We start from the raw sequence: 27,458 nt of genomic DNA, 5'->3' as shown, positions 1-27,458 counted from the left end.
ACGGCACCTCTCAGAGGGCTGATCACAGCCAGGCCGGACGCACGGCAGGAATGGCCCTGCTCTGTGCAGAAGAGGCCATCCCAACTTGGAGGACCCTCCCCAGCCTGCAGAAGAAGGCGGAGACCCAAACCTGGGTCTTCTCCCTTCAGGTCACTCTTCGCCGTGATTGGGGCAAGAAGCGCCTGCGCATGCTCACACCGCGTGGGGTGCTTTGCGGATGCTCCGCTTCCAGAGTGAACGACAACACACAGGCAACGGCCAGATCACATGCGAAAAAGAGGACTTTGACGCGAAACCTGCAGCAATCTACCAGGACACTAATGACCTCCTCACCTAAACTGGAAGCAGCGACAAAACCAGGGAACCGGGCACTTCTCAGTCTAGTCCCGGACGTTTGGGGCTGTTACAGAAGTTACCCTGTAGCTTCCTGGACTGTTACTAGGCGTTGCAGTGAGTCAGGGGTGCGGCCTGGCATTTGGCATTTCCTGCAAGCTCCCAGGTGATGCCAGGGCTGCTGGTCTAAGGAACATGCTCTGGGAAGGAAGAGACTGAACTTGACCTAGAGTTTGACTCATTCTATTTAAAGAAATAAAGTATAAGTTATATGATCCTTCCTTTCTGGTGAGAAGGGTTCTCTAGCCCTAGGCTAATAAAACTGCTGTGACTAATTAGGGAAAGTCAAACAAGCTCCCCCAACCAGTCATGAAGGATGCCCCCTTCTAGGTCACCGCCTCCAGCTTGCCCACCAACAACCTCCAGACAGGGCACACCCGATGGCTTGCCGTTGTCTGTGATAAAGCCTCTCCACTCCTCGGACAAAAGGCGAGCGACAGTGGCTGACTCGCTACCAAAGGCGCTGAATAAATCTCCTTTGCTTTTCTCATTTGGTTGGGTCAGAAAGGCCAGCAGCTTGCTGGCACATGGTGGTAAGTGGGATCTGGTGAAGTGCTCATGAGCAGGGATTTGCTCTTCTTGATCATCCAAGAATGTGGGGCTCACTGAGGTTTCTGGGGAAAGGAAATGGCTCTTTTGGCTAGTTTCTCTAAAGCAGCTGGAAATCCATATCAGAAAATTAGAGAAACAAGAATTAGTGCTTCACTAAAGGGAAAATGTTGCAACTGGGAAAGATACCAATAACGTGAGGTAAGTTCGCTTTCAAAATTGGCAGCAGTAGACTCCCTTATCTGGTCACAAGGTGGCGTGTGCGCCTCATCTTTGTCTCCTTGGCTAACTGGCCAGGACTGGAAAGGCTGGGTCTGCTGTGCCTTCTCAAAGCTCTGGGTTTTGAACCAAGGAGATGGGGGCTCTGTCTGCCTGTGTCTCTCCATTCAGCTTGATGGAGAGAGGCGGTGGGATACTGGGTTTCAGGTCAAGAGAATGGAGTTTTAGTCTCAATTTTAGACAAGTCAAGCTTGAGCTGTTTTTATTGTCATTATTGTTTTCCCCTATAATTATTTATCTTGAAAAGTTTCAAAACTGCAGAAAGGTTTATGCAGTTCAATGCATGTCCATTCGTATACACTTCATCTGGATTCACCACCTGTTAATATGGCGCCATGTTTCTTTTTCTTCTTTATCCCTCCACACAAACACATACTTTTCATTTTTTGCTGAGTCATCTGAAAGTAACCATGGCACTTCATTCACACCAACGTTATCTCGGAAGAAATGAGATCAGTACAACGTTATCAAATCCATACGCCATGTTCAAATATTCCAGAAATGTCTTTTATAACTATTCTGCATCTTGATCCAGGATCTCATCAAAAATCATACACTGCATTTAGTTGTCACGTCTCTTCACTTTTCTTGAATCTAGAAGAATCCTCATGCCTTTTGCTGTCCTTTTAAACTTTCGCACTGTAAGTTTTCAAGTCATTCTAGCTGTTTTGTAGAATATCCCATAATCTGAATTTTGTTTCCTAATGTTTAGATTCAAGAATGCAAACTAGTACAGCCACTATGGAGAACAGTGTGGAGATTCCTCAAAAAACTGGAAATAGAACTGCCATATGATCCAGCAATCGCACTCCTGGGCATACACACCGAGGAAACCAGAATTGAAAGAGACACGTGTACTCCAATGTTCATTGCAGCACTGTTTATAATAGCCAGGACATGGAAGCAACCTAGATGTCCATCTGCAGACGAATGGATAAGAAAGCTTTGGTACATATACACAATGGAGTATTATTCAGCCATTAAAAAGAATACATTTGAATCAGTTCTAATGAGGTGGATGAAACTGGAGCCTCTTATACAGAGTGAAGTAAGCCAGAAAGAAAAACACCAATACAGTATACTAACACATATATATGGAATTTAGAAAGATGCAAATGATAACCCTGTATACGAGACAGCAAAAGAGACACAGATGTATAGAACAGTCTTTGGGACTCTATGGGAGAGGGTGAGGGTGGGATGATTTGGGAGAATGGCATTGAAACACGTATGTTGTCATATGTGAAACGAATCACTAGTTCAGGGTCAATGCATGTTATAGGATGCTCGGGGCTGGCATGCGGGGATGACCCAGAGGGAGGATAAAGGGAGGAGGGAGGTGGGAGGGGGGTTCAGGAGGGGGAACTTATGTAAACCCGGGGCAAATTCATATCAATGTATGGCAAAACCAACCAATATAATATTGTAAAATAATTTGCCTCCAATAAAAAATAAATTAACTACAAAAAAAAAAAGCACTTGGTACAAATATGTAAAGGAAAAAAGCAGTTAATATTGCAGACTACCCACTAGCACTATCCACTGAGACATCATACATTAATAAGATGGATCTCAAAGATCACAGGTCTTCCTGGAGATGTTGCCTCAACAGGAGAACCACAAGTGTTATGCAAAAAAGAACTGTCCCCAAATTGAGGAACATTGACACCAAATATATCTGTGTACTCCTCCTGATGAGTGATGCACACATGTAAAAAAAAAAAAAAAAGTTAAACATTTTTGGCAAAAATCTCAATGTTCATTGCTGCTAACTGAACCCCACAAGAGGGCACCTGATGCCACGTTACCTCACTAATGGCGATGCCAAGTCTGATTCCTTGGTTAAGGGAGCTGTCCTCTGTAATGCCACATCTTGTCTGTGTGCGTGTGTGAGCATGCTCAGTCGTTTCTGACTCTTTGGGACCCCATGGACTGGAGCCCGCCAGGCTCCTCTGTCCATTGAATTTCCAAGGCAAGAATACTGGAGGGGGTTGCCATTTCCTCCTCCAGGAGATCTTCCCAACCCAGGGACTGAACGTGGGTCTCTTGCATCTCCTCCACTGGCAGGCAGACTCTACCTCTGTGCCACAAAGTCACATTGTACTCTTTGTGATTAACTAGCAATCTGAGAGGGTGATATTCTGAGACTGGTGAATGTTTTCTGTTCCTGCATCGGTTCATCCTGTGGTTTCAGCATACATCGTTGATCCAAGGTGTCCAGATCGCAGTCTGACTCTCTCCACTCTGCACGGCCCTGGATGGCCATTCAGGTCACCTGAACTGATATGGCAGTCAAATGCAAAGTGAAAAGGAGACTGGGTTTGCTTTTAAATAACAAACCATAGGTGTCGATTTAAAGTTTTATAAATAAAACTCTGTAACGGCCATCAAAAATAAAACAACAGGCGTATCTCAGGTTGTTATGGTGACATGAACCAATTACGACACAAATCAATTAGACATCCTCGGGGAACCAGCTGAAATGTTGTGTCCCAACAACGGCAACCTTCCTCCTGCATCTCCTCCGGGTCAGCCTCTCTGATCCTTGAGCTGCGGCCTAGAACTGCATAAGGAGCAGGGACTCCGCCTTGGGGACGCGAGCCCTGTGTTTGCCTAACTCACCCCATGTGGGGCCTTGGGCAAGCTGAGTGGGGGTGAGCACTTTTTCAGGCACTGTGAGGCTCAACTCCCTTTTTAGGAAACCGCCCATGGATTCCACGCTGCACTAAGTCAGCCCAAGGGTCATCTCCATCTCTGTCCCAGGAGGCAGTGTGGCCTTCCAGAAGCTGGACTGCATGCATCTCCAGTGCTAGGCTGCACGTGACCACCTCTGAAGCTCAGCACTGTGCCTAGCGTGCAGCAGACACTCAAGAAATGTTTGTGTGCTGAAAAGAGTCAAGCCACCACCACCGACAATCCATCTACTATCACCTCTAGCTGTATCCACCACTCTAAACCATCAAGGTCATCTCAAACCCCACAGCCTCCCCCACTGCAGTCTGTCTGCAGAGAACACCTCAACTCCCGCCCCAGACAGCCCCGCACCTCCACAATCTGCCCCAAACACTCCCCAGATTTCTGGCCCACTGTTTCTCCTAAGACCTCTGCCCACCCTCTGGGTTCCTTTTGGCAGATGGCTTGTGGGGTTAATAATTTGTTCTCGGTAGAAGGTAGAAGAAACTGGGGAACGGGCCAACTCCTAGAACTGAGGATTCAAGACTAAAGGAAAACTTCCAACTAAAGCCTAGAAACTCAGTTCAGTTCAGTTCAGTTCAGTTGGTCAGTTGTGTCCAACTCTTTGCAACCCCATGGACTGCAGCACACCAGGCTTCCCTGTCCATCAGCAATTCCTGGAGCTTGCTCAAACCTATGTCCATCGAGTCAGTGATGCCATCCAACAGTCTCATCCTCTGTCATCCCCTTCTCCTCCCACCTTCAATCTCTCCCAGCATCAGGGTGTTTTCCAATGAGTCAGTTCTTTGCATCAAGTGACCAAAGTATTGGAGTATCAGCTTTAGTATCAGTCCTTCCAAAGAATATTCAGGTCTGATTTCCTATAGGATGGACTGGTTGAATCTCCTTGCTGCCCAAGGGACTCTCAAGAATCTTCTCCAACACCATAGTTCAAAAGCATCAATTCTTCAGCCCTCAGCTTTCTTTACGTCCAATTCTCACATCCATACATGACTACTGAAAAAACCATAGCTTTGACTAGACGGACCTTTGTCAACAAAGTAATGTCTCTGCCTTTTATTATGTTGTCTAGGTTGGTCATAGCTTTTCTTCCAAGGAGCAAACGTCTTTTAATTTCATGGTTGCAGTCACCATCAGCAGTGATTTTGGAGCCCCAAAAAATAAAGTCTCTCACTGTTTCCATTATTTCCCCATCTATTTGCAATGAAGTGATGGGACCAGATGCCATGATCTTCGTTTTTTGAATGTTGAGTTTTAAGCCAGCTTTTTCACTCTCCTCTTTCACTTTCATGAAGAGGCTCTTTAGTTCTTCGCTTTCTGCCATAAGGGTGGTGTCATCTGCATATCTGAGGTTACTGATATTTCTCCTGGCAATCTTGCTTACAGCTTGTGCTTCATCCAGCCCAGCATTTCTCATGATGTACTCTGCATCTAAGTTAAATAAGCAGGGTGACAATACACAGTCTCTCGATTTGGAACCAGTCTGTTGTTCCATGTCTGGTTCTAACTGTTGCTTGTTGACCTTCATACAGATTTCTTAGGAGGCAGATAAGATGGTGTGGTATTCCCATTCTTTAAGAATTTTTCACAGTTTGTTGTGATCCATACAGTCAAAGGCTTTGGCGTAGTCAATAAAGCAGAAGTAGGTGTTTTTTTCCGGAACTCTCTTGCTTTTTTGATGATCCAATAGATGTTGGCAATTTGATCTCTGGTTCCTCTGCCTTTTCTAAATCCAGCTTGAACATCTGGAAGTTCATGGTTCATGTGCTGTTGAAGCCTCGCTTGGAGAATTTTGAGCATTACTTTGCTAGTGTATGAGATGAATGCAATTATGTGGTAGTTTGAGCATTCTTTGGCATTGCCTTTCTTTGGGATTGGAATGAAAACTGACCTTTTCTGGTCCTGTGGCCACTGCTGAGTTTTCCAAATATGCTAATATATTGAGTGCAGCACTTCCACAGCATCATCTTTTAGGATTTGAAATAGCTCAACTGAAATTCCATCACCTCCACTATCTTTGTTCGTAGTGATGCTTCCTCGGAGAAGGCAATGGCAAGCCACTCCAGTACTCTTGCCTAGAAAATCCCATGGATGGTTGAGCCTGGTAGGCTGCAGTCCGTGGGGTCGCTAAGAGTCAGACACGACTGAGCGACTTCACTTTCACACATTGGAGAAGGAAATGGCAACCCACTCCAGTGTTCTTGCCTGGAGAATCCCAGGGATGGGGGAGCCTGGTGGGCTTCCATCTATGGGGTCACACAGCGTCGGACACGACTGAAGTGACTTAGCAGCAGCAGCAGCAGCAGTGATGCTTCCTAAGGCCACTGGACTTTGCATTCCAGGCTGTCTGGCTCTAGGTGAATGATCACACCATTATGATTATCTGGGTCATGAAGATCCTTTTTGTATAGTTCTTCTGTATATTCTTGGCACCAGAAACTACCCATTCATAAATGAACCACAGGGCTCAGAAAGTGAACCCAACACTAGAATTCATAGAAAAGTTGTGGGGCCAAGGGATCATGGCCTTGCTGTCAGTAACCAACTGACCAACCTGCCAAAGGGCCACCAGGGTGCTCTGGAGCTGTTGGAAACACCAGGGTGGTGGGCCTGGAGCCAAGAGAGTCTTGCACAAGTTTACAGGTGAGAGAGGTAGCTTTTGATCGTGGGTTTCCCAAGGTTACTCAGGGACCCCAGACTCTGCAGGCGGTCTGGCCTCTGACTGTACTCTGTCCTGCCAGCACGACAAAGGGGACGGGGTGCTCCCTGATCTGTTTTCTTTCTCCTGGAATTCAGAGCCCTTATAAACTTCAAGTCATCTAAAGCCTCCTGAACTTGCAAGTCCTGGGGCAAGGGCCACCTTCAGCGAGGGTCTGCGTTATGGCCCCCAGTTAGGCAACAAGGATGCCATCCTGCCTCAGAGTCAGCACTTACTTGAGCACTGCCAAGTGCAGGCCAGCCTGCCAGGCACTGTGGTTGAAGATCTGGATGCTGTAGAAGAAACCAAGGCCCAGGGAGTTTATGGCTCAAAGGAAGAGCTGTGTGTACTGCCCATGCATCTAGACATCCTAACTCACCAGTTCCTTGGTTTTCATGGACTAAGAGCATATGATGTTAACCCCAAAGCCAGGAACGAACACCTGCGGGGAAGCCTCTCTGCTTCTTTGGGGGCACTATTTATCAGAAGGAAATCATCAATAAGAAGTGAGTGGCTGTGTGTGGCACTCAGTAACCTGGACATGAGGAAGGGGAGGAAGCAGATCCTCCCAGTTCCTAAAATTAAGCTTTTTCTAGGTCTAACGCCTGCCAGAGTTTCTGGAGGGTTGAAATCTGTGAAACTCAAGCTCAAGCCCTGAGAGAAGCAGTAAAAAGCAGAAGTCTGAAAACATGATGACACGGACACACTCAGAATTCAGACACGTTTGTGAAAAGACTTCTGGGCTGGATGGTGGTTGGAAAAACATGTAAGGTTTCTACCTGGTCTTGGATTAGTCTGAGAACCTTCACCTTCAAAAGTTACTATCCTTTTGATGCACAAACATTACAGGGTGTACAAGTATTTCCAAAGCGGCAGTAAGGAAGAAGGAAGGAAAAAGGATGCAAAGGAACCTAGCTGGGCCAGCCCTCATTACTTATTTGTGTTTAGTGCAGGCGGGACCACAATAAACCAGGTTCTGAGGGAGACAACCTAGCAAATGTATCATTAAATCCATGCACGCTGAACTGCAGTCAAAGACAGCTGGCTGCAGAGATCCCAGAATTCAACGACACCATGGTTAAGGCCACGTCACCCTGGAAGAAGCACACAGACAAAGTGCTATCTTGGTTCTTAAGCATGCTGCTGCTGCTGCTGCTGCTGCTGTTAAGTCGCTTCAGTCGTGTCCAACTCTGTGCGACCCCATAGATGGCAGCTGACCAGGCTCCGCCGTCCCTGGGATTCTCCAGGCAAGAACACCAGAGTGGGTTGCCATTTCCTTCTCCAATGTGTGAAAGTGAAAAGTGAAAGTTAAGTCGCTCAGTCGTGTCTGACTAGTAGCAACCCCATGGACTGCAGCCTACCAGGCTCCTCCGTCCATGCGATTTTCTAGGCAAGAGTACTGGAGTGGCTTGCCATTGCCTTCTTAAGCATGAGTCCTTTCAATTCTGGACCAAAGGAAAGGAAGCACTGATCTCCCAGAAGGCAATGAAGGCGACCTAAGAAACTTGTTTTCCAAGGCTGTGATGGTAACTGTGACTAGTTTAAGGAAGACCAGGGCACTAGGCTCAGTACAGAGAGTGATGTTTGGAAGGACCTCTGCACAAGAAGGTCTCGTCCTGTGATGGAAGCTGTGGTCCAGGAAGGCAACTGCCTGCCTTTATACACCGCTGCCTGAAGCTTCCACAGATAAATGTCACAGAGATTGAGTCCAAGACTGAAAGCATGCCCTCTTTCATGCTTTTATGTTGGCACGACCCTTATGATTGAAAAATATAATGGTTTACGAAGGGCTGAAACTGACAGCGCTTTTCGGCTGGCTTTAACCTAAAGAGCTGAGGGGCTGGCAAGTGGGCCCTGAGCGGACACAGAGAACTCTGCTCCAGCGCTGGGAGGACATGCCTCTGCAATCCTGAGCACAGCCCCACCAGAGCAAGCTCCAATGCCCCCTTCTTAGGTCTCCGTGGAACTCACAAAGCAGAATCTGCATCCCTTCTCCTCATATTCTCGTCTCAATGTCCCTTGAGGGGACAGACGGGAACTCAATGACAGCAAGGCATGATACAAAAAAGGCAGTCAGTGCAATTAGTCTTTTTAGTCAAGACACATGAGTTAAAATGGGGAAGAAATGCATAGAATGTTCTAAAATGTATTCATGGACCCTTAGACTACATAGGGCTTCCCTAGTGGCTCAGATGGTAAAGAATCCACCTACAATGCAGGAGACCGGGGTTCCATCCCTGGGTTGGGAAGATCCCCTGGAAGAGAAAATGGCAACCCACTCCAGTACCCTTGCCTGGAAAATCCCATGGACAGAGGATTGGTAGGCTACAGTCCATGGGGTCCTGAAGAGTTGGACACGACTGAGCGACTTCACTTTCTTTCTTTCTTCGGACTACATAGAACCTAAGACTTCCTTTTTGTGAGTAAGCACATTGCTGGGTGGTGGTTCTTTGTTGAAATAGACAGTAAGACAAGAACTACCTTCTGACTGCAAAGGAGTAGTCAGGGCACCAGACAGCTGAAGGAGTGCAAATCCAACGGGTTTCAGAAAGGAAGAGACTCATAAAAACGACTGAAGAACAAGCCAAAAGAAACCTGAGAATGAAGGTGCTCAGGGCAGCAGAATCAGCTGCAGAATCTGAAAACAAATCCTAGGCCTCCCAAGTGACATCGGTGACTGCAGAAGGGGGTCTGTGTATGGAGGCCAACAAGTTAGTGGTAAATTTCAAGCCTGCAAGTGTCTTCTGGAGCCCAGACGGTCAGACGAGGCTCTGAGTGATGGGGAGCCAGCTGGATCAGCATGGGGATCAGCGTGCTGGAGACAGCAGCTCTGGTCCAGTCTCCCTGTGCAGGCGAGGGCCATGGCAAGTGAGGACCGACTGCGCCCCCAGCCATGGCCTGGAGAACCCTCCATGCAAGGCTCCCGAGTACCTGCTCGAGTCCACACACCTGGCAGGGACAGGCTCTCAGGAGGGAGAGGGTGTTGAAAGTGGAAGGAGGAATAGGAGCCTGGACTTGACTGGCTATCTGCCTGTGCGTGTGAGACCACCACGGAGGGGGACTAGACCAAAGGCAGTGGAGTAACAGCCACGGGATGGTGTCATGGGAGGACCTGTGTCCTGGCAAAAGATATGCTTCTTTTCAGGTACCTGAAAACAAACTTATTTGAGTTTATTTGGAAACAGGGTCTTTATGGAGGCAATCAAGTTAAAATGAGGTCACTAGGGTGGGCCCGAGTGTGACTGGTGTCCTTATGGAAAGGGGAGGCGAGACACAGAGGTGGATGCGTGCAGAGAAACGAGGAGAAGTCAGGGCAGGGGGATGGCATGAGACTGGGGTGATGGGTCTACACGCCACGGGACACCGAGGACGGCCGGTAGCCGCTGGATGCCAGGAAGTGGCAGGGAAGGGTCTTCTGCTGGAGCTGTGACAAGGAGCACAGGCCCTGTCAACACCCTGAGTCAGATGTGCAGCCTACAGAACTTGCGACGATATGTTCCTGATATTCTAAGCCAACTCGTGTCTGTTCCTTTGTTACAGTGGCTCTGATACAGAAGGTAACAAGTTAAGTGACGAAGGGAGAAGTCAAGACCTGAGAGTCCGGGACATTCCATCAACAGAAGCCCACAGATTAAGAAAGGAAACGAAATAAGCAGAGATTCTTGAAAGCCGCAGGGATGCCTCTTGAGATAAGCAGATTAGAAACACAATAAAAGTGTAGGGATAGGACAGTGAAACCAGTTATTAATTTAGGGAAAAGCCTAGGAGGACTCTATGATGAAAAAGGCAAAATTTGAAAACGACCTGAGGACAATAAAGTGGGTAAGGGAAAGGAGAGGAAAAGAGAAAGGGGAGCATAGCCTTCCTTCTAAACTCAGAAGAAAGATTAATTAAATGACTGTTATTAAATTAAATGACTTAGTGAGAGAAAAAAATTAAATCAGTTCTGACAAAAGCCTTTCTGCTAAAAATAATGTAAATGTCAGAATTAATGGTGGTTAGCTGCCAATAAAATTTCAGACAAAGGAAAAAAAAGGGAAACATAACCAAGCAAGCCAGATCAATGCGAAATGTAAGCACAAAAATAACTTATAAACAATCCTGCAGTGGCATTTTAAACAGTCAACACACAACAGTCTGTTGCCTTGTAGGGCACATTCAAACCTGAACCCTGTAGGAGAACCTTCTGGAAGTTGAGCTGTGATGGCATGATAATACCTTCCTGGTAACTCTTTGCAAGGCATACACAGAACTTTTTCAAATAACCCTCACAGTAACCCTGTAAGCTCAGGTACAGTTTGCACATTAACAGCCTCAGTGAGGCAATCTGTTTGAAGGTAAGAGAACCAGGATCACAGTTCATATCAGGAGCCTAATGCTCTGTCTGGTCGCTTCCCACTGACCATGTTCAGTCACATGGCCATGAAATAGCTGACACCATTTCAAAGGCATTAGGAGAGCTAATCAAGGTGCCTCAATGATGATGAAGCCTCAAAATACATCATGCTAATTCTCTGGGTTCCAACCCAGGACAAATTCATAAAAAACAAACTCATGAAAATTTTAGAAAAATATTAGCAAAATATGATGGGTCTCATATGCAAAAAAAATGAATGGAGAGTTATAAAATTACACATTATAATAAGAAAGGGAGTAGGGGCCAGGAGAACAAACTCTTTTCTCAAATCAGTATGAACTTGCACATAAATTGATAGCATTCTGAGTAAGAAACAAAAGTAAAAGGAAAAAAGGGAAAAGGCAAGCCTCCTGCATATCTTATCCCTGGACAAAGGCAAAGTAAAGGTAGAAATCAATGATGAAAGCAGAATTGAAAGGTATCCAATTATTTGGAAACTAAAAATGCCCTTTCAAATAACACTTGAGTAGGAGAGGAAACAGCTTCCCTGGTGGCTCAGATGGTAAAGAATCTGCCTGCAAAGCAAGAGATCCGGGTTCCATTCCTGGGTGGGAAAGACCCCCTGGAGAAGGGAATGGCAACCCATTCCAGTATTCTTGCCTAGAGAATTCCATGGACAGAGGAGCCTGGTGGACTACAGTCCACAGGGTCCCAAAGAGTTGGACATGATTGACTGACTGACACACACACAGCTCTTGACCATTTTGGAGTACTAATGAGTACCTAGATAGCATATTGAAGAGCGGAGACACTACTTTGCCAACAAAGGTCCGTCTAGTCAAGGTTATGGTTTTTCCAGTGTGTATGGATGTGAGAGTTGGACTGTGAAGAAGGCTGATCGCCGAAGAATTGATGCTTTTGAACTGTGGTGTTGGAGAAGACTCTTGAGAGTCCCTTGGACTGCAAGGAGATCCAACCAGTCCATTCTGGGGGAAATCAGTCCTGGGTATTCATTGGAAGGACTGATGCTAAAGCTGAAACTCCAATACTTTGGCTACCTCATGCGAAGACTTGACTCACTGGAAAAGACTCTGATGCTGGGAGGGATTGGGGGCGGGAGGAGAAGGGGACGGCAGAGAATGAGATGGCTGGATGGCATCACCATCTCGACGGACATGAATTTAAGTGAACTCTGGGAGTTGGTGATGGACAGGGAGGCCTGGTGTGCTGTGATTCATGGGGTTGCAAAGAGTCGGACACGCTGAGCGACTGAATTGAACTGAATGAGTAGTGTTTGGGTGGGGCTGGCGAAGAGCTTGGACTTCCCAGGAGGCTCAGTGGGTAAAAAATCTGCCTGCAATGCAGAGATACGAGTTCAATTCTTGGGTAGAAAAGATCCCTGGAGGAGGGCACAGCAATACTACTCCAGTATTCGTGCCTGGAGAATCCCATGGACAGAGGAGCCTGGTGGGCTACGGTCCATGGGACTGAAAGAGCTGGACACAACTGAACAACTAATGCCCCACGGGAGAGGAAAACTAATTCACATGCGTAGAATATATTTTTAGACCAACAAAAGCATCACAAGTAATAGGGATAAACTCATAACAGTTACCAAAAGGAAAAAGTAAAGCGTCACAAACTAGCCCTGCCCTGCTTAGAATGGAAAGCTAAAAGAAAGTAGGGAAATGAAATTAGATTAAAAATAGAAAAAGCAAAATGAAATAAAAACAAGGAAGTTGCTAAATAAAACCAATTTTAGAATAATTTGAAAATAATAAAACTGATAATCAATGACTAAGTTAAAAATAAAAGTACCTTAATAATCTAAGAATAAAAATGACAATCTATCAACCACTGGAAAATAATGTTTAAGTTATGGGAGATGTCCCCAGCCAGAGCTAAAAAACCAAATAATGATGTTGAAATGCAAGATTTACTTCTAAAATAAAAAGTTCTCAAAGTGACACAGTAAGAGAATAAACAAAACAATGTATATGAGACAAACAAGGAAAATAACTAAAGGATCACTCTCCAAAGGCTCCTAATTCAATATAGCTCCTTTTCAGTCCAGTCTTTCAAAAAACTAATTGTCTCTGTGTTACATACATGGTTCCTTAACAGAAGATTCATTTCATTTTAGGACTAAAACCAATTACTCTGCAAGAGCCACTAAAATTCTAAGTCAACTACATGTATACCCATGGATGCAAAAACTGTAACAAAATTTTCTCTAATGGAAATCAACAACTGAACTCAAAAGTTTCAGTTCTCCAACCAAGCAGGATCTATACCAAGCAAAGAGCACAGTGGTAACTTCTGGAAAACCATCAAGCACATTTTGTTAAAGAAAAGTGGTCCTCTTTGAATCATCTAAATGCCAACACATATTAAAACTTATCAATTTTTCTTCACTAAAATTCTTAAAAATAGGTAAACAAGGTCTGCTTTTAAATCAACATTGTGCTTTTTTCCCTGTAGTATTTCAGTCATTCCTTTTAAAAATAGGAAATTTACCAAAAAATCTTCCTTCCAACTTAAGAATTTTGCCAATAGCAATTCGAGAGAAAGAAAAAAGCAAGAAATAAAAATACCATCTCTGCAATTACTACCCAATTCAAGTTACTGTTTGAGAGAACTGTTTCCTCAATTTTTAAATAAAGACAATTTCTACCTCATAGATTTGTATAGATGATTAAAGTAGAATGTTTTGCAAAGTACTTTGTTAGCCATGAAGTCCTATGTAAACAGAAGCTTATTACATGAGTAAAAATTTCTCCATCCATTTATTTACCTGTCCATCCATGCATCCATCCCGGGAGCCCACCCACCCATCCATCCACCCATCCGCCTAAATTCCATCCATCCATCCAAGCAACCATCTGCTCACCCTGTTCCAGGCCCTACATACACTAAGGGGCAAATACAGGGTGAGGAAAACAGGACAAATTCTTGCTTTGGAGAAGCTTCCAGTTAAATGGGGGAATTGACATTAAACAAGAATATCACCCAAACAGACAACCCCAAACTTTAAGTGCTATGAATAAAAGGACAGGGAGCTCTAGGAAATGGAAGAGGGATGTGACCTGGCCTGTGGACTAGGGGAGCCCTTCCCGGGCCTGGGGCTGAGGTGTGGTGAGCTGGTGGGGTGGCGTGCGGCAGGCCGCCCACTGTCCCTCTTGGGCAGTGTGGGCCTTTGGGTAAAGCACGCACAGTGCGGCCCCCTGCTGCTGGGTAGTGGGGTTTTCTCCTAGTTTCTTATAAATAGCCGTGCTTTGAGCAGTGCAGTTGTGGCAATACTTTTTTTTCTTTTGAGTTATGTCCTAGAGGTATCTTTCAGAAAGGAAATACCAAATTCAGAGCTGTTCTCTGGGAGAAAAGCACTTTATAGCTTTTGTCACATGATGCCAATTACTTTCCACACATATGGAACCAATTTATATCGCCAGCAGCAAGGCTTTGGTGTCCCTTTCTCTTTGACACTGCCAAGTGTCTTACTCAGCATTTATGTTTATTTTTGTGAGTTTAACAGGTATGTGACAACATTTTCTAGTTATTTTAATTTTTATTTCTGTAGTTTCCAATAAAGTTGTATATGTTTCCATGCCATGATTTATTGTCTGTGTTTTCTTTTATGTAAATTAACCATTCATTTCTCTGAACTTCTTACCCAAGGCCACTTGTAAGCGATATGACCACGGCTCTGGCGTGGGCACTGCAGAGTACTAAGCATCTAATAGGTGATCTATAAACACAGACTGAATTAAACTCAATTATCAACTGACATATACTCGTATCAATTACTTCTTTTGGATTTCAGTTTCTGTCAGTTCTTTTTTCTCAAGTATCTTCTAACATTTTTCCTTTTTAATATTTCTTTAAAAGTTATATTTTATTATACTAGTATACTATAGTAAAAATATTTCTTACTATATTACAACATTTTACTATAATTAATTTTAATATATATCATTTATCTTATTTGTGACTATACATCTTGACATACCTTTAAAGTTTTGAAATGTAATCATTTTCTTTTATAACTGGAATAAACGTGCTTTTAAAATATATTCTAACGAGTTTCCAATGCTTAACTTTTACCTGTCTGGACTTGATTTGCATATTTATGAATGTCCTTGTCTATGGCCACCTCATGCGAAGAGATGACTCACTGGAAAAGACCGTGATGCTGAAAAAGATTGAGAGCAGAAGGAGAAGGGGGCAACAGAGAGTGAGATGGATGGATGGCATCACTGACTCAATGGACATGAGTTTGCGCAAACTCTGGGAGATAGTGAGTGACAGGGAAGCCTGACGGACTGCAGTCCTTGAGGTTGCAAAGAGTCAGACATGACTTAGGGACTGAACAACAATGCTGATTTCCAATAGTTTCAATGACATTTGACAATGTTTCCTTTTCTTCTCTTATTCTTTCCTTATTGTGTCTTCTAGTTTGTCACATATTCCAAATAATAGTATTTCTGTATCTCTAGTAATCATTTTCTCCACTGTAAATTAAATGCAAGTGGTTTGTATAACTGCTGCTTTGTATTATATTTGATGATCTAATAGGACGCCCAGCATGAACACCTGCCTGGAAGGTTACACGGTTCCCTGGCTCACCTGTTCTCCTGTGTGACCCTCACTGTCTGTTCTCCAGTTCTAGGAAGCACTCCCCGTGGGGACGGCATCACAGTGGTGAGTTTAATCCATAGGGAAAGCATGTGAACAGGGCATGAGGGAGGAGAAAGCTGTTGCTTTCGGAAACTAGAGAAAACAGACATGTGCAGGATCATCGGCCGAATTCCAGGGCTCGGAAAAGCAGAGCTTACAGCAGAGGCCATGACCGTTCTGAGTTTAATCTCATATTTAGCAGCTCTCACAGGTCAGGTGAGGGCTCCTCTCACACAAGCCAGCGATAAAGAGGCAGAACCGCCCTGCGCTGCTGTGCACCCGCCGGGCCGGCCATACTGCCCGCCCGAGGAGGCTGCGAGGAGCCCAAAAGGCGGTGGTGTACATGCAAAGATGCCCTGGAGAGCTCACAGTTCTCGGGTAAGGCCCTGATACCAAACCTCAGGCCTAACTGGGGCAGGGATGCGCCCCAGAAGCCTTACCTCCCCCAGCGCCAGAGGCCCTCAGTCAGCTGCTCATGGTGGCCTGAGCAGAGCTGAGCAGCCGGCCCTGCGGCGGCGTTACCCTGCCAAGCACCCGCGTGTGCGTCCGTGGACCCTCCAGACTGCCCTGATGCCTGAGAAGCGCGGCCTCAGCTCCCGAGCGCAGCCAGGCCCTTTGTGCTCAGGCACAGACACCAGCATCTGGATGGCCGGCCACCAGAAATGTGCAGGGTGCATCATAAGCCAGAGCTGATCCAAAGTGCCAGCAGTAATGATGACAGTGTTCAGTTCAGTTCAGTCGCTCAGTCGTGTCCAACTCTTTGCGACCCCATGAATCACAGCATGCCAGGCCTCCCTGTCCATCGCCAACTCCCGGAGTTCACTCAAACTCATGTCCATCAAGTCGGTGATGCCATCCAGCCATCTCATTCTCTGTCGTCCCCTTCTCCCGCCCCCAATCCCTCCCAGCATCAGTCTTTTCCATGAGTCAACTTGTTGCATGAGGTGGCCCAAAGTATTGGTGTAAAGAATGATCCTCTCTGGTTCACCATCAGATCTGACGTCATTAGAGACGTCTAAAGAAAATCAGTAAGTTCCCAACTGGGTAGTTTCCAAAATTTCAGTCCTAATCCACTTACTCCAGCAAGGCCTCCAGCCCAGCCTCCTCACTGCTGAATGGGACAAATACCGCGCCAAGTCCAGGCCCTGCCTTGGCCTCCCGGCATTTGTTTCTTTCTGGCCGTGCCAACACCAAAGTGTTATTTCTCATGGAAACAAAGCAAACACTGACAGGATGGTCACCACGAACACAAGCCAGCTCATTAAACATCCAGGCAAGGGTTTGGGAGACTTTCCAGAGGGGCACCCGGGAACCAGAGCTAGGAACGATTTTGGTCAGGTCTGACTTGGCTTTGCTTTTGCTCTTTGAAAAATGCAGCCAGACCATGTGATGCAGGCTCTCAGACTTTCCTTTCCAAACACCATCAAAACCTAACTGCCCACTGACAGTGGAAAATCAACGTGGGCTTCACAGCCATTCCCAGATGCCGGCAGAGACAGATTCTGGCAGCCTGAGAACTAGGCTGGGCCTGACACAGAGGCATGGGGAACCTCAACCAGCCATGGCTTCCACAGAGGCAGAAATTACATTAAAAAATACCAACTGGCTGGTGGGGAAGGCAGAGCACAAAAACAGAAGAAAACAAGACGACTGCTTTAGCAAGGTCACTGCCATGAATGGCCAGGAAGACAGGGAGTTTTCAGGCTGTGCACACATGGCAGCCAAGTACCCTTTTGGTGCTGAAGCCTTAGTCCAATATTCTAAATCCCAAACGCCAGTTCAATCCCCCTGCACACCTGGGAAGGTTGGAGCACTTACCTCTGGTTCCCAAGTCATCATTCCCGATGCTAGACTGCCCCGTGCTAACCTCCTCTCCTGCTGGCAGCACAGAAGGAAAGTGCTGTCACAGGTCAGCGATCCGAGCAGCCAAACACACCTAGTGCAAGGCGCTTGAGTGTGAAATTCACTTGAATAATAATACTATAAAAAACACCACCCTCTTTGGGGAAGCCCAAAGAGTCCTTATGACTCAGGCTGTACTGTAATTTCATTTTCTCTTCCGATTCTGCCCAAGAGAGCCAAACAAAAGAAAAGTAACTGCATCTTGTCTTTGCGTTCTCATTTACAGAATCCAGTAATCACATGCACGCTCTATCCCTACCCTGGAAAATTAACAGGAATTACCGGTTGAAAAGATCACAGACACAGATCTCAACCGTTTCTGCTTTTAACCTTAAACCAAGAAAATGAAACTCACCAGGTGCACGTTAGATTCACTTGGGAAGTTTCTAAAAAACTACTGTTTCAGGTCCCATCCTACAGATTCGGATTTAGGTAGTGTACAGTGTGGCCTGCACATTGTGATTTTTAAAAGCCACCAGGGACTCCAATTACAGAAAAGTGCAAGAACCACTGATCTACATGAAAGACCTGGGGGGTACACTGCAGGGATCAATGAAATGAGAAAATCCCCAAGTTACAAAGATTCAGATTCGTTTAATATTTTCTGTTCTCAGAAAAGTAACAGAATGTCTCTAAACCTCAATATTTTCATCTGGTAAACAAATTCTATTTCTTGCAATTCTTACTGAAGTGTTCTATGGTTCAAATATGCTAAGAAAGTGCTGGGAAAAACACTGAACACTATACACATGTAAGGGTTAGATGATCATGATTTCCTTTTGCAACATGAAGCTGATGTTTAATGTTTATTGAGACTTATTATGTGTCAGGCCTTGTCTAAGTAAGGCCTTGGAAGCTGACTTCCAAGGTAGATACTATAACTACCTCTGTTTATAACTGAGACCAGCCAAGGTACAGAGAGGTAAGAAGGTATGGAAAACAGAATATCAGTGCTCTCTAGAAACTCGCAAACCAGAAATGATTAGAAAAAGGTAAAAAGGGACCTCCCTGGTGGTCCAGTAGCTAAGACTCTGAGCCCCCAATGCAGGGGGCCTGGGTCTGGTTCCTGGTCAGGGAACTAGATCGCACACGCCACAAATAAGGACCAAAGATCTCGTAAGTCACAACTAAGGCCCTAAGCAGCCAAATAAATGAGCAAATAAATACTAAGAAAAGAGAGAGGTAAAAAGCAAATGTTGCTGTTCAGTCGCTGAGTCATGTCTGACTGTGACCCCATGCTCTGCGGCACACCAGGCTCCTTTATCCTCCACTATCTCCCAGTTAGCTAAAATTCATGTCCAATGAGTCGGTGATGCTGACTAACCATTTTATCCTCTGCAAAACCCTTCTTCCCCTGCCCTCAATCTTTCCCAGCATCGGGGTCTTTTCCAATGAGTTGGCTCTTCACATCAGGTGGCCAAAGTATCGGAGTTTCAGCTTCAGCATCAGTCCTTCCAATGAATATTCAGAGTTGATTTCCTTTAGGACCGACTGGTTTGATTTCCTTTTAGTCAAAGGGATTCTCAAGAGTCTTCTCCAGCACCACAATTTGAAAGCATCAATTATTTGGCACTCAGCCTTCCTTATGGTCCAACTTTCACATCTGTACATGACTACTGGAAAAACCATAGCTTTGACTATATGGACTTTTGTAAGCAAAGTGGTATCTCTTTTTTTTTCTTTCTATATATATATATACACATATATACACATACAATACATGTGTGTGTATATATATATGTATATATATATATTATTGACATATAGTTGACTTATGTAACTTATATGCAGAATACACCATGTGAAATGCCAGGATGGATGAAGCTCAAGCTGGAATCAAGATTGCCGGAGGAAATACCAATAACCTCAGATATGCAGATGAAAGTGAAGTGAAGTGAAAGTCACTCAGTCGTGTCCAACTGTTTGTGACCCCATGGACTATACAGTCCATGGAATTCTCCAGGCCAGAATACTGGAGTGGGTAGCCTTTCCCTTCTCCAGGGCATCTTCCCAACCCAGGGATCAAACCCAGGTCTCCTGCATTACAGGCAGATTCTTTACCAGCTGAACCACCAGGGAAGCTCAAGAATACTGACGTGGGTAGACTATCCCTTCTCCAGCAGATCTTCCCGGCCCAGGAATTGAACCGGGGTCTCCTGTATTGCAGGTGGATTCTTTACCAACTAAGCTTCAGGGAAGCCCTAATGGCAGAAAGTGAAGAGGAACTAAACAGCCTCTTGATGAAGGTGAAAGAGGAGAGTGAAAAAGCTGGCTTAAAACTCAACATTAAAAAACTAAGACCATGGCATCTCATTCCATCACTTCATGATAAATAGATAGAGAAAAAACAAAAACAATGACAGACTTTATTTTCTTGGGCTCCAAAATCATTGTGGACATTGATTGCAACCATGAAATTAAAAGATGCTTGCTCCTTAGAAGTAAAGTTATGACAAATTTAGCGTATTAAAAAGTGGAGACATCACTTTGTTGACAAATGTCCATATGGTCAAAGCTTGTCATGTATGGATGTGAGAGTTGGACCATAAAGAAAGCTGAGCGCCATAGAATTGATGCTTTTGAATTGTGGTGTTGGAGAAGACTCCTGAGAGTCCTGTGGACAGTGAGGAGATCAAACTCATCAATCCTAAAGGAAATCAATCCTGAATATTCATTGGAAGGACTGATCCTGAAGTTGAAGCTCCAACACCTTGGCCACCTGATATGAAGAGCTGACTCAGGAAAAGACCCCGATGCTGGGAAAGATTGAAGGCAGAGGAGAAGGGGATGGCAGAGGTGAGATGGTTGGATGCCATCATTGACTCAGTGGACACGGGTTTGAGCACGCTCTGGGAGACAGTGGGGGACAGGGAGGCCTGGCGTGCTGCAATCCATGGGGTTGCACAGTCGGATAGAACTGAGTGAACAAAAACTAAATAGTTGACTTACCATGTTTCAGGTACAGAGCGGGGTGGTTCATTTATACATATGCACATGTATCATTTTGAGATCATTTTCCATTATAGGTTATTACAAGACACTAAGTAGAGTTCCCTGCGCTAAACAGTAAACCTCTGCTGCTTGTTCTATATCTATTTTAACTTAGAAATCTAGCATTCTAGTCACACTAAGGCAAACAAGTGGAATCAAAATGTCATAAATTGTTTAGTTAGGCAAAAATTCATAAGTTTCCTAAAATACATATCTCATACATACAATTTATATATATGTATACAAAAGGTTTTCTGCAATGCTTAATAAAGGCTTGAGAAAGAACATTAAAAAAAGAGAAGAGATGGAGAAATTGGAAAACATAAACTAAATGAAATGGGAACACTAAATATGAAATAGAAAAAGTGAAACAAACTGGATAGAAGATCACCATAGTCCAGTTGTTTTTAAACATGACTCCTCATTTAAAACATATCTGGCACTCTGGAGAACAAAAGCAATACCTGGGCCTTTGTATTTTTCAAAAAATTCCAAGAAAATTCTGATATGAATCTGGATTTTAAAAAGAGATTACAGGTTTTTCTATTAAATGGTAATTTTGGTGATGCAGAATTCTATTACTTTTCTGTTGACCAATCATGATACAATGGTATTTAATGAATAATAGTTACATAATCACAATAGTAAAAGATGTTTATCAGTTTCACAATCAATAGCCAGACAAAAGTAAAAGATAATATAACTGCAAGCCATAATGGGTACATGACTAACCTAACAATATAAAATAACCACACACAATTTGGGGGGGCAATCAAGGAGAGTGATGTGATCAGCGGAAGTGCACACATGTACGTTTTCATCCGCTCAGCCAGTCTATCTCTTTTGGTTGGTGCATTTAATCCATTTACATTTAAGGTAATTATTGACATGAATGATCCTATTACCATTTTCTTAATTGTTCTGGGCTTATTTTCTGTAGGTCTTTTCCCTCTCCTGTGTTTTCTGCCTAGGGAAGTTCTTTTAGCATTTGTTGTAAAGTTGGTTTGGAGTTGCTGAATTCTCCTAAATTTTGCTTGTCTGTAAAACTTTAGATTTCTCCATCAAATCTGAAGGAGAGTCTTGCTGGGTAGTCTTTCTTGGTTGCAGGTTCTTCCCTTTCATCACTTTAAATATATCATACCATTCCCTTCTGGCTTGTAGAGTTTCTGTTGAGAAATCAACTGATAACCTGATGGGAGTTCCCTTGTATGCTATTTGTCATTTTCCCTTTGTTGCTTTCAATATTTTATGTTCATCTTTAATTTTTGTCAGTTTGATTACCACTTTTTTCAGTGTGTTCCTCCTTGGGTTTATCCTTCCTGGGACTCTTTGCTTCCTGGACTTGGCTGACTATTTCTTTTCCCATGTTCAGGAAGTTTACAGCTATTGGTGGGCCACAGTCCTTGTGATTGCAGAGTCGGCACGACTTAGCGACTAACACATTTCACAGAGGTCTGTTAGGCGGTCTTCATTTTCTGTCATTCTTCTTCCTATATTCTGTTCTGCGGCAGTGATTTCCACTATTCTGTCCTCCAGGTCACTTAACTGCTCTTCTGCCTCAGTTATTCCGCCATTGACTCCTTCTAGCTCCTCTCTGTCTGTCTGTTCTTTAGCTCTTCTAGCTCTTCTTCGGTAAACACTTCTTGTATCTTCATTCTGTTTTTGAGATCTGGATAACCTTCACTATCATTATTCTGAATTCTTTGTCTGAAAGGCTGCATATCTTCACTTCAGTTAGTTGCTTTTTTTTGGGGGGCGGTTATATTGTCCCTTCATCTGGGACATACATCATTCTATGCTATTTCATCCTGATTAACTTTCTGTAATGTGGTTTTGTTCTAGCTGCTGTGGGACTGTGGTTCTTCTTGTTTCTTCTGTCTGCCCTCTGGTGGATGAAGCTAAGAGGCTTCTGTAGGCTTCTTGATGGGAGGGACAGGGTGGGAAAAACTAGGTCTTGCTCTGGTGGGCACGGCCTTGCAGAGTAAAGCTTTAATTCAATTATCTGCTGATGGATAGGGTTGACCACCATCCCTCTTAGTTGTTTGGCCTGGTGACCCAGATCTGGGGTCTACAGACTCCATGGCAGAGTTAATGGGGACCTCCAAGAGGGTTTACTTCAAGGGGGACCTTCCAGGACTGCTGCTGCAGTGCCCTTGTCCCTGTGGTGAACCCCTCCTGACCTAGGCGACACACCACCCCAGCAGGCAGTTTTGGTCCAGCCTCCTTTATGGGTCATTTCTCCTTTCTTCTGGGTCTGGGTGCATGCAAGATTTTATTTTGACCTCCAAGGCTGGAGTCTCTGTCTCCCCCAGTTCTATGGAATACCTGCAGTCAAGTCCCACTGGCCTTCAAAGTCATATTCCCTAGGGGTGCCCAGTCCGTCTGTTGGATCCCCAGGCTGAGAAGCCTGACACGGGGTTTAGAACCTTTACAGCAGTGGGAGAACTTTGGTGTTATTGTTCTCCAGTTTGTGGGTCACCCATTCAGTGGTTACGGGGTTTGATTTTAACATGTTTGTGCCCCTTCTACCATCTTGGTGTGGCTTCTTCTTTGTCTTTGGACATGGGGTATCCTTTTTTGGTGGGTTCCAGTGTCCTCCTGTTGATGGTTGTTCAAAAGCTGGTTGCAATTTTGGTGCTCTTATAGGAGGAGATGAGCGCACATCCTTCTACTCTACCATCTTGAACCAGAACTGATGTCTCTGCTTTTTAATACACTGTCTAGAATTGTCATAGCTTTCCTTCCAAGGAGCAAGCATCTTTTAATTTCATGGCTGCAGTCAATGTCCACAGTGGTTTTTGAGCCCAAGAAAATAAAGTCTGTCACTGTTTCCACTTTTTCCTCTTCTAGTTGCCATGAAGTGATGGGACTGGATGCCATGATCTTCGATTTTTGAATGCTGGGTTTCAAGCCAGCTTTTTCACTCTTATCTTTCACCTTCATTAAGAGGTTCTTTAGTTCCTCTTCACTTTCTGCCATTAGAACAGTATCATCTGCATATCTGAGGTTATTGATATTTCCTCCGGCAGTCTTGATTCTAGCTTGAGCTTCATCCAGCCCAGCATTTCGCATGATGTACTCTGTATATGTTAAATAAACAGAGCGACAATATACAGCCTTGTCATACTCCTTTCCCAATTTTGAACCAGTCCATTGTTCCATGTACGGTTCTAACTATTGCTTCGTGACCTGCATACAGATTTCTCAGGAGGCAGGTAAGGTGGTCTAGTACTCCCATCTCTTCAAGAATTTTCCACAGTTTGCTGTGATCCACATAGTCAAGGACTTTAGCAAAATAGAAATGTATGTAATCAAAAAGGGGCTTCCCAGGTGGTGCTAGTGGTAAAGAACCCACCTGTCTATACAGGAGATGTAAGAGACAAGGGTTCAATCCCTGAGTTGGGAAGACACCCTGGAGAAGGGCATGGCAACTCACTCCAGTATTCTTGCCTGGAGAATGCCATGGACAAAGGAGCCAGGGGGGCTACAGTCCATACGTTTACAGAGTCAGACATGATTGAAGGGACTTAGCACACAAGCATAATACAAAAGATGGAAGGCATAAACCAATATGACAGGTCCTACACAAATGTGAATTAGGTGTGTTCCTCTTTCAAAAGACATACTCTCAGTTGGGATAAAAAACTCAGCACTATTTATAAGAAATGCACCAAAGACAAAGACAAAACTGAAAATACAGGCAGTCACTACAGGCACTGGGTTTGGTGCAGACTGCTCTGACTGCGCAGGAACTCGCTGGCAGGGCAGGTGGCACTGACCAGATGCACAAGCCTTGGGGCTCCTCCCCGCCCAGCCTCACGGCTGTGGGCCAAGCCTGAGCTGGCAACCTGGCGGTGACTTTCCAAATCTTTCTCCTTGGTGCAGGTTCAAGTTCCTGAAAGGCTGTATTTGTCCTGTAATAAAGCCTCCTGTCTGTCGCCTGATGACCGTTTCGGGGGCGGGGCTGCGTGAGGGGCAGGAGGCTTCGTGGAAGGAGGGGTGTCTGACTGGCTGCCCTTCCTTCAGGCGTGGGGGCGGGGAAGCACCCAAAGAGCTTTCCTTTCTTTTCTTGTCTGCATTTTTAAAAATGTCTGGCTTTTTTTGTTTTTTTCTGTTGTTGTTTTGTTTTTTTCTGCTTAAGTGGGGTGGAGGGTGGTAGAGAGGAAAATTAAGTATTTACTGAAGCTTATACTTTGGTAAAAATGTGGGTGGGGGAAGGGCAGACATTTTCCTCAACTGCCTGTTATATGCCAAGTGCTTTTCCTTCTGGACTTGATGCTTTTGACTGAGATCATGTTTGACAGATGTAAATATTAGTGTCAAAATAGAAGCTAGGATGAAGTAACACTAATTAGTAGGTGTAGAATTCATTTCATATTACGGGTCATGACATACTTTTTATGGCTTGGCTCAAGAGACAGTTTTAAGAGCATATCCTCATTGACGCTATGTCACTGCTTTCTGTCTACTTCGTGGCCTGTTATGATGATGAAAGTTGACAAAGTAAACCAGTATCAACAACTAAGTCTGGTAGATCTGGGAAAAATAGAAATAGGTCCTGAACCTACTCTTTGGAGAGCCAAATATGTCCTGCATGAGATGGCACTGAAGATTTATAAAAGCAAGTGGCTGTTATCACACACAGAGCTGTGATGCACAATCCAGAAGAGGATGGAGAAGATACGCTTCAGTGCCTTGCAGAGACACTGCAGGTCACCAAGCAAGCCATGACATTAGATGTACCTATAATAGAGAGAAAGCTTGAGAGAAAAACCAGTAACCCTCACAAAGACATCATTCAGTTCAGTTCAGTTCAGTTCAGTCGCTCAGTCGTGTCCGACTCTCCGCGACCCCATGAATCACAGCACGCCAGGCCTCCCTGTCCATCACCAACTCCCGGAGTACACTCAAACTCATGTCCACAGAGTCGGTGATGCCAGCCATCTCGGCCCTCACAAAGACATCATTGGCATCAGTTCTCAAAACTAAGGTTCTTTGGCCCGGGTGAAAAGTTTTTAATGAGTAAATTTTCATCTCTAAATAAAAAAGTGATACAGACCAAATTCACTGTAAATATTGGCAATCCACGAAAGTTCATAAACTTTATAAACTCTGAAATGAAAGTTAACTTTCTAAAACCAAACTTAAAAGTAAGTCTTTGGAAATCAGATAGTAGTCTTGAAACCATGGAAAACGCAAGTGTGATGGATAATAAAGCCCAGGCAGAGTCAGATGGAGAAATGGCTTCAGATAACAACTCATACCACTCTGATGATGAATTCCATACAAATTCTAAGTCTGATGAAGACAGGCAGCTAGCTAACTCTTCAGAGTAAAGGGACAGTAGACTATTTCTTCCTAATTGTGGTATTATTGCTTCAGCACCTCAATTAGGCAGAAGATCTTAGTTTACTAGAAACACTGATATTAGCATTCATGTTCTTTCAGAGGTTACTACTGCTCATGAACATGGGCTTGGAAAAGGCCTTGAGTCTTCTTTGAAGAAAAGTCCTTCTGCTGACATCATATACGTGCTGACTGGCTTTGCCAAGCCTGTGGATATTTGCTGTCACAGATTTGTTCGAGATACACAAAACAAAATGACCAAGCTATCAGAAATCAGATCTGTTTCTCAGCAGGATAGGAAGAAAGGAAATCAAATGACTAATTAAGTTTCTCATGAAGAAATTCAATTGAACCATCTCAATTAGATGTGTCTTTTTCTGCAACAGGGCCACAGTTTGTGTCAGTTGAACTAGGGCCTTCAGTTGTATCTCAAAAGACCACCAGCTCCAAATCCAGCATGCTTGAACTGGAGACAGGGCTTCGTGTAACTCTTTGTCCTTCAGAGAGCTATTGCAATAGAGCAGTCTCTCCCTTTGCAAAGGTCTGAACTTTCACAGAACAGGTTGCTAACATTACACAAACTGGATTAACCCAGGGGATAAAGTTTGCAGTGGCAAATGTTCAGAAGAGCCCTGCAGAACCTGAAGTAGTTAAAGAAGTCCAACAAAATGAACTTAAAAATATATTTACACAACACCAGACACGAGTAATTCAGATTTAGTTTTTAACCACACAGAATCCTGTGGTTTTCATTTAATCCAAAAAAAGGAGGTGTCACATAATCTGTACTGTCTGTGAATTTAAGTATCACAAATTCTAATTATGTTTATTTGGAAAGGTTCTAAAAAGAGACTAAACCTGAGCAGATTTCCAAATTATAGAGCTAGGACAATGGAAGTGCATCATCCTAGGATGTGTAGACCTAAGTAGCTGATACACTGTAGGGAGGTTTGTCTCTTGAAAAGTAATTCAGGAATAGATTACTTTGGGAGATAATAATCTGAACGTTTTTTGGAGTGGGGGAGTGGGATGGGTGGGAAGAATGTATTAAATAGACACAGAGGGTGGACGTGGATCCATTTAGGTAATTAGCATTTTTCATAATTTGTTTCTGTTCTGTCAGTTCATTTCTGTGTGTTATCTCTACAAGGGAAATAGTTTAGTGACTTTAAAGTGTTACTAGTATGGAGTAACTAGTATTTACATTTTAACATAAAAAACTATTGCTTTAGCTTTTGATGCTAAACCATTCCCTATAGAGTTAATTGAGGGCTAATGGCACTATATAGTCAAGAAATGTATGCCCATTTGATCCTAATTTTCCCCACATCCTACTTAAATTTAAAATATTGCTACCTTGTAAACCCCAAAGTCCAGGAGCATTATGACTTGCCAGTCATAAAACTTGAGATGTCAGATGTGAATATCAGAACCTATTAATTTTGCTCTATTCAGAATTATTTAGAATGTACACATGTTGGATAGTGGTAATGCCCGAAAGAAGTCTTCAAGTAGTAATTTTTTGCAGAAGGCAGTCCATCACATATTGTGTAAACTATCATAACTATTTAAAAT

The 27,458-nt window shown here is 44.1% G+C and overlaps 1 protein-coding gene and 1 pseudogene across 2 annotated transcripts in view; one reads left to right on the top strand and one right to left on the bottom strand.

Moving 5' to 3' along the window:
- LRRK1 (leucine rich repeat kinase 1) overlaps positions 1 to 27,458 on the bottom strand; it is a 146,541-nt gene that overhangs the window by 56,455 nt on the left and 62,628 nt on the right. The gene's annotated exons all lie outside the window — the stretch shown is intronic.
- On the top strand, positions 51 to 26,604 carry LOC148774582 (phosphatidylinositide 4-phosphatase SAC2-like; annotated as a pseudogene).

The sequence above is a fragment of the Moschus berezovskii genome, chromosome 21 (genome assembly GCF_049115385.1).
Source record: "Moschus berezovskii isolate FMDL1 chromosome 21, NW_MosBer_1.0, whole genome shotgun sequence".
In the NCBI taxonomy this organism is placed as follows: Eukaryota; Metazoa; Chordata; class Mammalia; order Artiodactyla; family Moschidae; genus Moschus; species Moschus berezovskii.
This window is presented reverse-complemented; position numbering and strand designations above follow the sequence as displayed.